The sequence below is a fragment of the Microtus pennsylvanicus genome, chromosome 4 (genome assembly GCF_037038515.1).
Source record: "Microtus pennsylvanicus isolate mMicPen1 chromosome 4, mMicPen1.hap1, whole genome shotgun sequence".
Lineage (NCBI taxonomy): Eukaryota > Metazoa > Chordata > Mammalia > Rodentia > Cricetidae > Microtus > Microtus pennsylvanicus.
In genome coordinates this window covers 84,060,248-84,070,148 of record NC_134582.1, presented here as the reverse complement: position 1 = coordinate 84,070,148, position 9,901 = coordinate 84,060,248, and the positions used below count along the sequence as shown (strand labels likewise).

Sequence of the window (9,901 nt, the reverse complement as noted above, 5' to 3'; positions counted from 1 at the left end):
GAAAAGAAATGAAAAAAAAAAAAACCAAAAACCTGTTGTTATGTTGTAACCGCAGCACTGAGAGGAGAGTCAGTCACTGGCCGCCCAGTCTAGCCTACCTGGGGAGTCTTAAGCCAAGGAAGGGTGGATGAAACCTGAGGAATGACAGCCAAGATTGTCTTCTGGCCTCCAGATACAAAAAATGCAAAAGAAAAAAAAGCCCCCATCAAGTAAGTATTTCAGACTTTGCAGCTCAGATGATTTCTTTCAAATAGCCTTGTTGTTGTTTTTATTCTGTTCTGTTTTGTTTTGCCATCTGATTTCTCAATTTTTTAAGAAGGCAAGCCCCCTCCTCAGCTAAGAGTGGTGAGCTAGATGGAGCCGCTGCTGCCTAGCATGCTCTGGTTCTCCTTGGAGCGTCCGAAGCCCTTCCTGGGCCTTCTCCTTGGAGCATCCGAAGCCCTTCCTGGGCCTCTATCCTGAGAAAGCTCTGCTGGCCATCGTTCTACAAAGACCTATCTCCTGAGTGGAGTCCCCTGACTGTTCTCAGAGCTGGAAGAGCAGGCATATTGTGTGTGACTAAAGGCCACTTGGACACTGGGCATGGAACTGACCGGTCCCATGCAGGCTGATATTCATGCCCTGCTTCTCCTGACCTCCTGCAGTTACTGCAGACAGAGAAGACAACCCTGAACAGTGCTGGAGATGCCTGCTGTGTGCTGTGTAGGAAAGTGAGAATTTCCACCATCCGACCCCCAGCAGCACATAGTAGCAGATTCTTTTCTGGTCACTGATCCTCAAACTTTGTCCCATAGAAGAACTGGGAATTCTGGGTCGAAGGAAGTCCTTTGGGCCTTCATGGTTGGTAGGGGAGGCTTCTCCTGCAGGCTGAGAAGGCACTGAGGGACCCAATGTGAATGATAGTTCATTTGAACTGGGGTAGGGCTGCTGCCTAGGTGCCTTGCCATGATGGTCGGACACCATAGAAAATGGCCAACGAAAGCCGTGGCTTTGTCTCTAAGAGAAGAACGCACAGTGTGCATTTGATGGCAGTGCAGGTAGGAGAGCATGAGAGGAGGCAATGGCAGTGCAGGACCTTCAGAGTGAGGTGGACGGGTGTGTGTGTGTGTGTGTGTGTGTGTGTGTGTGTGTGTGTCAGACATTCCCCAAAGAGAGCAATGGATTCCAAGGGCCAAAAATGAGGTGTGAGAAAAGAGGCCTTGAAAGGCTGTCCAAGAAATAGAGGAGGTTTTAGGTAGATGGCATTATGGGAGCTGTCTGTGTTAGCTCTCCATCACTGGAGAGAGTACACATCACAAAAAGCCTGAGAAAACCAGCTTGCTAGAAGGGAAGACTTACTGGCTGTGTATGCAGTGCCTGCAGAGGCCAGAAGAAGGCATCGGATATCATATAACTGAAGTTATGAGTGGTTGTGAGCCCCTGTGTGGATGCTGGGAACTGAACCTGAGACCTCTGGAAGAGCAGCCAGTGTTCTTAACTGCTGAGTCATCTCCCCATCCCCTGCAATATGTATTTTAAGGAGTAATTTTTGGATACATTTGCCAAGAGAGCAAAAGTTTCTAAGTCATATATATATATTTATATGTATGCAAATACATATATATATACACATATATATGTATGCAGACTCACACACTAAAAAACTAGATGGTCATTTTGGAAAAAGCTTTTGGTTTTGTGGATGGTGATATCAATAGAAAGGCCAGGAAAGAGACCCTGGGACTGTTGTCTGGGTCAAGAGGAGTATCTGTGAGTAGGCAGTGTACACTGGATTTTCTGGAAGCAGAAGTTGAAAATTTGGGTTGCAAGAAACCTAAGTTGCCCAGCATTGTCCACAAGAGGACCCATATGGGGCTGAGGGTAAGTGGCTTGGGAGAGACACAGCTGTGGAAGCCTACAGGATCTGGTAGCTGGAAGCTGATGAGGCCCTGGGACAGTCGGCCCAACTTTAAAAGAAAATCTGGGCTGGCAATATCTGTGTCAACCTCTGCATTTCTTCCTTTCATACTAGACAATGCCCGTTGAAATGGGGCTACCTCTTCTGTTAGCCAGGTTGGGGTAACAGGGACTGAGTTTATTCTGCCTCTTGAAACAATAGCAAAAACAAAACATAACAAGCAATACTTTTAAAGGCACTGTATCTATGTTCACCAGTGACAATTCCTAGACAGAAAACAAACAAGGACAGAGGGAGTTTGTGCAAGTTGTGACAGACTCCCTGAGTTCCAGAGATAGAGCTGAGAGTCTGGGGAGACTGAAGCATTGAAGCACACAGGAGGAGTCCAGAGAGAAGGCAGGGACAGCGTGCTGTGTCTGTCACAGGTCTGTGAGGAAAGGGAGCACAGGGAAGATAGAGCAAGCTTGCAGCGATGCCCGTCCCCACTGCAGTTAATGGAAAGCTCTGAACCCGTACATCCTGGGACGCACTCGAGGGGTCTTATTTTAGTAGTGGAAATAACCAGCCCTATGCTGACCACTGCTCTGTCCCTCACAAACCACTTCTGGGTCACTCAACTATATCCCAGGACAAAATGTAGGAATGCAAAAATACCCAGCATCCAAAGGAGTCAAATTTACTGTGTCTGGCATCTAATCAAAGATAATCAGGCAGGCTATGAAGTAGGAAAACATGAGGACAATAACCATAGGCTCACAGCCAAGTCGGAAGAGACAGATGGTAGAATTCGCAGGCAAAGACATTAAGAATTGTAGCTAGGGGTTGGGGAGCTAGTTCCTCAGACAAAGGCACTTGCTGTCAAACTTGGCCACTTGAGTGGTCAGAAACCATATGATGAAGGGAATGGACACGGTAACTTTTCCTCTGACCTCCACGTGTGTCATGGCATATAGGTGCCCCCACACACACAACAAATAAATAAAACATAATACACTCAAACATTATTATAATTGCACCGCATACATTTTCAAACAGTAGCTGGAGACACGAGAGACAAATATCTAGGTGGAGGGCTGGAGAGACGCTTGTAACGTGGTCACAGAGCTCACTGTGCAAGCCTGAGGACCGCAAGTTCAGATCCTCAGCACCCACATAAAGCCAGGTACCATGGCATGTGCCTATAACTCCAATGGTGGGGTGGGGCCGAGACAGGCAGATCCTGGGGCTCAGTGGTCAGCCAGTCCTGCTGGAATAGAAAGTTCTACATTTAGTAAGAGATCCTCTCTCAAATAATAAGGTGACGAGTAACTGGGAAAGATACCAAATATGTTCTGGCTTTGCACATACACACATAGGCAAGTACGCCTGCACACACACACATAACACACACACAGACATTATACTTACACATGATGCCCCTCTTCACAAAAATTTAGGTTGAGAATTTTTGTTTTATTTTTTTTTATGAAAACTACAGTGTCTTGAAAAATACACGGAATGGGGCTAACAGCAGGTCAGATACTGTAAGAGAAAAGAAGGACAAACTTGAAAATATAACAATAGAAATTACACAGGATGAAACAAAGAAAAGCAGGGGCTTTTGTTTTTGCTGGACTAGATTGTCAGTGAGCTATAGAGTGACTGCAAATGTCCCAAATACATGGACGCACAATCTGGTATCTCTTCTTGTCAAGTGACTTTTTGCCTCTTAACAATTATCAGTGTATATGGAGTCGCTGAAGAAAAAGATAGAACTGACAGAAAATTATTTTAAGAAAAACATGGCCAAAAGTTCTCCAAATGTAAAACCTGACAAAACATTAAATATGCTGATGTGTTTCCTAGTGACGGTGGTGGGTGTGATATGCACACGTGTGTACGTGCCAGCCAGAGGCTGGCATTGGTTGTCTTCCTCTACCACATCTCACCTTATTTATTTATTTATTTATTTATTTTGGTTTTTCGAGACAGGGTTTCTCTGTGGTTTTTGGAGCCTGTCCTGGACCTAGCTCTTGTAGACCAGGCTGGTCTCGAACTCACAGAGATCCACCTGCCTCTGCCTCCCGAGTGCTGGGATTATAGGCGTGCGCCACCACCGCCCGGCTCTCACCTTATTTTTGAGACGGTCCCACGCTAAACTCAGAATTTACCAGTTCAGCAAGACTGAGTACTTAATGAGCTGCAGGGACCCTCCTGTCTCCATCATCCTAGTGCTGGGAGTATAGGTGCATACCACCAAATACAACCTTCTTTGTTGTTGTTTTGGTTTTTTAAGACAGGGTTTCTTTGTGTAGCCCTGGCTGTCCTAGAACTCGCTTTGTAGACCAGGCTGGCCTCAAACTCACAGAGATCTACCTGCATCTGCCTCTCAAGCACTTGGATTAAATTCGTGTGCCACCACACCAGGCTCTAATTTGGACTTTTAAAAAAGATGTATATGAGTACTGGGATTTGAACTCACATACTCATACTTCTGTGGCAAGCAAGCTCTTTACCAACTGAGCCATCCTCTCAATGCCCCCACATTTGCTTTAATGAAACATTTGGTGATAGAACTCAGTACTTCCTCAAGTCCTAATGGTGATGCTCATTTTCTTCTCTCGGACAATTTGATCCATAACGCCCACTGTGTGCTGAAAGTTAGTGCGTTTTCACATGATGTGTGTGTGTGTCTGCCTCTGTCTCTCATGATGAAGGAAGGCTTTTCTCTCACAGAGGAACAAACATAAGGAAGTATCATATTTCTCCTTAGAAACAATATAAACAAGAAGACAACGGAATAAAATTCATAAAAACATGAAGTGAAGAGGATCTCTACCTAAAATTCTGTGCTGCTATGAAGAGAACATTGAAAAAGGGAAGTGAAATAAAGACATTCCCAGATACACAAAGTGGAAAGAATCTATTGCTAGCAGAACAAGAATGTCAAAAGTCATCCTTCAGCTGGAGGCGATCTCGATCTGCACAAAAGGTGAGGAGCACCAGCCTGGAAGGTAGGAGAACAAGGATACAACTGTTTTTGTACAGTTTAAATATTCAAGAGACTGCTTAAAAATGACAGCACGTGGTGGAGTTTAGAAACTGTATGTATCCAAATGTACGATAATAGACAAGGACCTGGACGGGTGACACGTCAGTACACTAAGTCACACGGGTGACACGTCAGTACTCTAAGTCACACGGGTGACACGTCAGTACACTACTCTAAGTCACACGGGTGACACGTCAGTACTCTAAGTCACACGGGTGACACGTCAGTACACTACTCTAAGTCACACGGGTGACACGTCAGTACACTAAGTCACACGGGTGACACGTCAGTACTCTACTCTAAGTCACACGGGTGACACGTCAGTACACTAAGTCACACGGGTGACACGTCAGTACACTAAGTCACACGGGTGACACGTCAGTACACTAAGTCACACGGGTGACACGTCAGTACACTAAGTCACACGGGTGACACGTCAGTACACTAAGTCACACGGGTGACACGTCAGTACTCTAAGTCACACGGGTGACAGTCAGTACACTAAGTCACACGGGTGACACGTCAGTACACTACTCTAAGTCACACGGGTGACACGTCAGTACTCTAAGTCACACGGGTGACATGTCAGTACACTACTCTAAGTCACACGGGTGACACGTCAGTACACTACTCTAAGTCACACGGGTGACACGTCAGTACACTAAGTCACACGGGTGACACGTCAGTACTCTAAGTCACACGGGTGACACGTCAGTACTCTACTCTAAGTCACACGGGTGACACGTCAGTACACTAAGTCACACGGGTGACACGTCAGTACTCTAAGTCACACGGGTGACACGTCAGTACTCTACTCTAAGTCACACGGGTGACACGTCAGTACACTAAGTCACACGGGTGACACGTCAGTACTCTAAGTCACACGGGTGACACGTCAGTACTCTAAGTCACACGGGTGACACGTCAGTACTCTAAGTCACACGGGTGACACGTCAGTACACTAAGTCACACGGGTGACACGTCAGTACACTACTCTAAGTCATAGGTTGTGTGTGGAAAGGTGTGGTGTCACCTGGTATACTGGGGTGGATCAATGACGTAATATATCTGGGTACAAGAAGCTATATGAGGGGGCTGGAGAGATGGCTCAGCGGTTAAGAGCATTGCCTGCTCTTCCAAAGGTCCTGAGTTCAATTCCCAGCAACCACATGGTGGCTCACAACCATCTGTAATGCGATCTGGTGCCCTCTTCAGGCATGCACGCAGACAAAATATTGTATACATAATAAATAGATAAATAAAAAAAAGAAGAAGCTAGACGAAAAAGAGTATGATTTCCATTAATATAAATTCCTGAAACTGTGAAGTAGCATCTAATCAGAGAAAGCACATGAGTGAATGCTGGGGGAGGGAAGGTTGGGAATGGATAAAGGGGTGCTGGAGAGTTAGCTCAGCAATTAAGAGCTCTTGCTCTTGCCGAGGACCTGGCGTGGTAGTGTGAATGTAATTGGTCCCCATAAGCTCATAGGGAGAGGCACTATCATGAGGTGTAGATTTGCTGGAGTGGGTATGGCCTTCTCAGAGGAAGTGTGTCACTGTGGGGTGGCTTTGAGGTCTCTTTCGCTTAAGTTTAGCCCAGTGTCACAAACCATTTCTTATCACCTCTAAGATGTCAGACTCTCAGCTAGATGTCTTCTCCAGCACCATGTCTACCTGCATGCTGCTGTGTCTCACCATGCTGATAACTGACTGAATCTCTGAACTGTAAGGGAGACATCCCAATTAAATGCTTTACTTTCTAAGAGTTGCTGCGGGCATGGAGTCTCTTCACAGCAACAGAAACGCTAACTATGACACCTGGCTTCATTCCCAGCACCCACACCGTGGCTCACGACTCCAGCTCCAGGAGATCTTACTCCTGTCTTCTGTCCTCCATGGGCCTCAGGCATGCATGTGGTACACATATGTACTTGTAGGCAAACACTCATACAATTTTTTAAAGGGCATGGAGACATTTTTGGGAACGATAGGTATGTCTGTTAATAAGTTTGATTGTGGTTTCAAAACATCAGATGAGATTTGTTTGTGTTTGGTTTTTTGGTTTTTTAAGATAGGGTTTCTCTGTGTAACAGCCCTGACTGTCTTGGAACTCACTCTGTAGATCAGGCTGGTCTCAAACTCACAGAGATCCGCCTGCCTCTGCCTCCCAAGTGCGTGCGCCTCCACTGCCTGGCACAAATCATTTTTAAAATGACATGAGCTTTTACACATCAATTTTACTCCAAAGGGCAGCTTTAAAGACAGTTTAAAGGACGTGAAGAGTCAAGCTTATTGAACTTGAATAAGCACATATATATTATCAGTAAATGAAGTATAGCCAGCCTGCCTGCCTGCCCTCCCTCCCTCCCTCCCTCCCTCCTTCCTTCGTAGTTCTAGCAGGTCATATATTCTATGAAGGCCATGCAGTGTACCCATGAGCAAGACAGAGTTCCTGCTCAAGACAATTTAGGCCCTCACTGTGTTCACCCTGAGTCCTGACATCAATGTAGATGCTGCCAAACCCGCCTTTTTGCCCCATTGCTAGGGCTCCCCCTCATCTCTGGCCTGACCGCAGTGGTAGCTCCAATGGGGCCCACTCTGCTTCACTACAGAGCCGGAGCTGCCAGTTAGCAAGTTAGACCTGATCTGCCCCTTGCCCCCCATGCTGTGACAGAGTTTACACAGAACATCACAATATTCTTATTATACTGTTTTGAACTATGATTCAAATTCACATCAAATGAGATCGCCGTGTGTTTGCGAGATAATAGGGTGCATATACATTAACCTTCCTTTTTCTGTGCTTTGCTACTGATGGTTTCAACTGCAATCTGAAAATAGTGAAGGAAAAAATCCACTAACAGCTCCTAAGTTTTAAAGTGGGCATCATGCTGACACATTCCATACCACCCTGGACGTGATTATCCCTTTGCCCGTGTGTACACTCTGTGTCCACGACCTACCTGTTAGTCCCTTTGAGGCATCTCAGCCATCACGGCAGACTGTTGTGGTACTGCAGTACTTCTGTCCGAGAAACCCTGATTTTACTCAACGATGGCCCCGCAAGAAGCTGCAAAGGACTTTCTTTAATTATCATTGCAAGCTAATTAGCCATTATTCCAAGAACAGGGAAGATGAGTACAGTCAGGCATTTAGAGAGAGACCACCCTTTCATAACATGTGCTGTAATTGTCTTACTTGATTGTTGCTATTCTTATTTTGCTTAATTTGCCATTGGTGAGTACACCTTACCAATAGTACACCTAGGGTTGGATACAATATCCGGTTTCAGGCTCTCCTGTGGGTGGCAGGACATATCTCCTTGCTGATAAATCGAAGAGCGCTTTGTTACAGAGGGTAAAGGGAGGAACTTGTTAAAGTGCTTACCGCACACATGGCCCGGTGCCTGGGTCTGCATATCCAGCATCTCACTTACTATTCTTCGGATCCAAGAATCTTTCTCCACAAGGCAAGAAACTGAAATGCAGGGCTCACCGCTGCTACAAGACAAGATCCCTGTGATTCTTCATGGCTTGCCATGACTGTACTTCCCCCTGCCTTTGCTGTCTATATCAGGGAAGGCCTGACCTTTGAACTTCAGGGATGAACTGTAGACCACGGGTCCAGTGAATCAGGCAGGATGATGTTGACTATAGACAACCCAGAGTGGAAGATCTTGGTTTTGCTGTTATTTTTGGTTTGTTTTTAGACTATTACCTGGGGAGTGTCCTAGGTCTCATTTTCAAAATATTTGGGTAATTTCTTCTGTTATTCTTTCAATAAGGATCTGCATTTGGCTACAGCAGAAGTAGATGATGGGGTATGTAGGGGGGAAGGGTTTCTGACTTAATGTCTCCGGGTAGCAAGTGGAAGGAGGTTGGCTTGGGAGATCCGGAATCTCCCCACCCTGAGGCCTCAACACATTGTAATCGTCCCACAGGTTAGAAAGACCGCTGATCCACACAGGCAACTGGTCCACGGTTCTATGGGTGAACAGGAAGGGCAGGGGTCCAAACTTATCCCAGAGGTACTACCAGCTTTGAGACGCATTCCTGGAAGGTCCATCCCAGGATGTCTGCATCGGCTTCTACTGCACCCAACTGTAAAGGAAACAGGAAATGAATGTAATATTTTTAGCTGCCCCAAAGAATCAGGGTTCCCTGGGTAGGACCGTTGACAAATAGATCCCGGGCAGATGGCCAGCAGTGCCTGCAAGCCTTGGGCCTCCTAGCCTAGAAGCAAGCGTGTGGCCTCGGGCTATCTCCCGGATATCTTTCCTAAGGAGAAACTATCGTTCCCTTCACCAGAAATAGGCTCGTCTGGAACTTTCTACCAGTCGACCACCGCCACACGTGCTGGACTGGAGACACAGGCAGAATGGTTGCTTATGGCATCCATTGCAGGAGGACTGCTTCGCGAGAGGGGGAGCTGGAGCTCTCCGCCTTGGAGTGGCTCCAGCTGGCCTCCTCCAGGCTTCGCGCCAGCCCTACAGCACATGAAGCGGCTGTGCTGAAACACTGGAACACAGAGCAGTTACTGCACCAGGACATGGCTGACTTGAGGAGGCTCCTGGTGGGCATTCGCGTCAAGGCCAAAGTGTCCATAGGAACAGACATCACTGACTAGGTCCAGTCTGAGTGTGTGCTGGACCCGGGGCCTGGCTCCGGGAGCCCTAGGCAGCAGGCTGGGGAGGGCAAGGGCAGGGCGTGGGTGGACCGTGCAGCGCTGAAGGAAGTTCTGTGTCCCACAGTGCCGGCTCCCTGCCAAAGTCCGAGGAAGCTGCCTGGTTTACCCGACCCACCTTCAGCCTCCTCTACTTCCTCTGCTAAGGTGCCCTCTGAGCAGGAAAGTGGGTTTGGGGTCATGGAATCCATGGTGTAAAGTCCTGTGTGGGGCCCAGAATGTCAACAACTTTGATTATTTTGGCTGCAATTAGAAAGTAGCTACATTTCAACTCCTGGGGGGAGGGGGGG

The 9,901-nt window shown here is 46.9% G+C and overlaps 1 long non-coding RNA gene across 1 annotated transcript; it reads right to left on the bottom strand.

Moving 5' to 3' along the window:
- Nucleotides 1-2,899: 2,899 nt before the first annotated feature.
- On the bottom strand, nt 2,900-7,999 carry LOC142848761 (uncharacterized). Its single transcript, XR_012910469.1, has 3 exons — nt 7,892-7,999; nt 3,305-3,418; nt 2,900-3,143 (listed from the first exon to the last, which is right to left on the bottom strand). It is a non-coding gene; the product is annotated as an uncharacterized LOC142848761 (long non-coding RNA).
- Between the last annotated feature and the right edge of the window lie 1,902 nt (nt 8,000-9,901).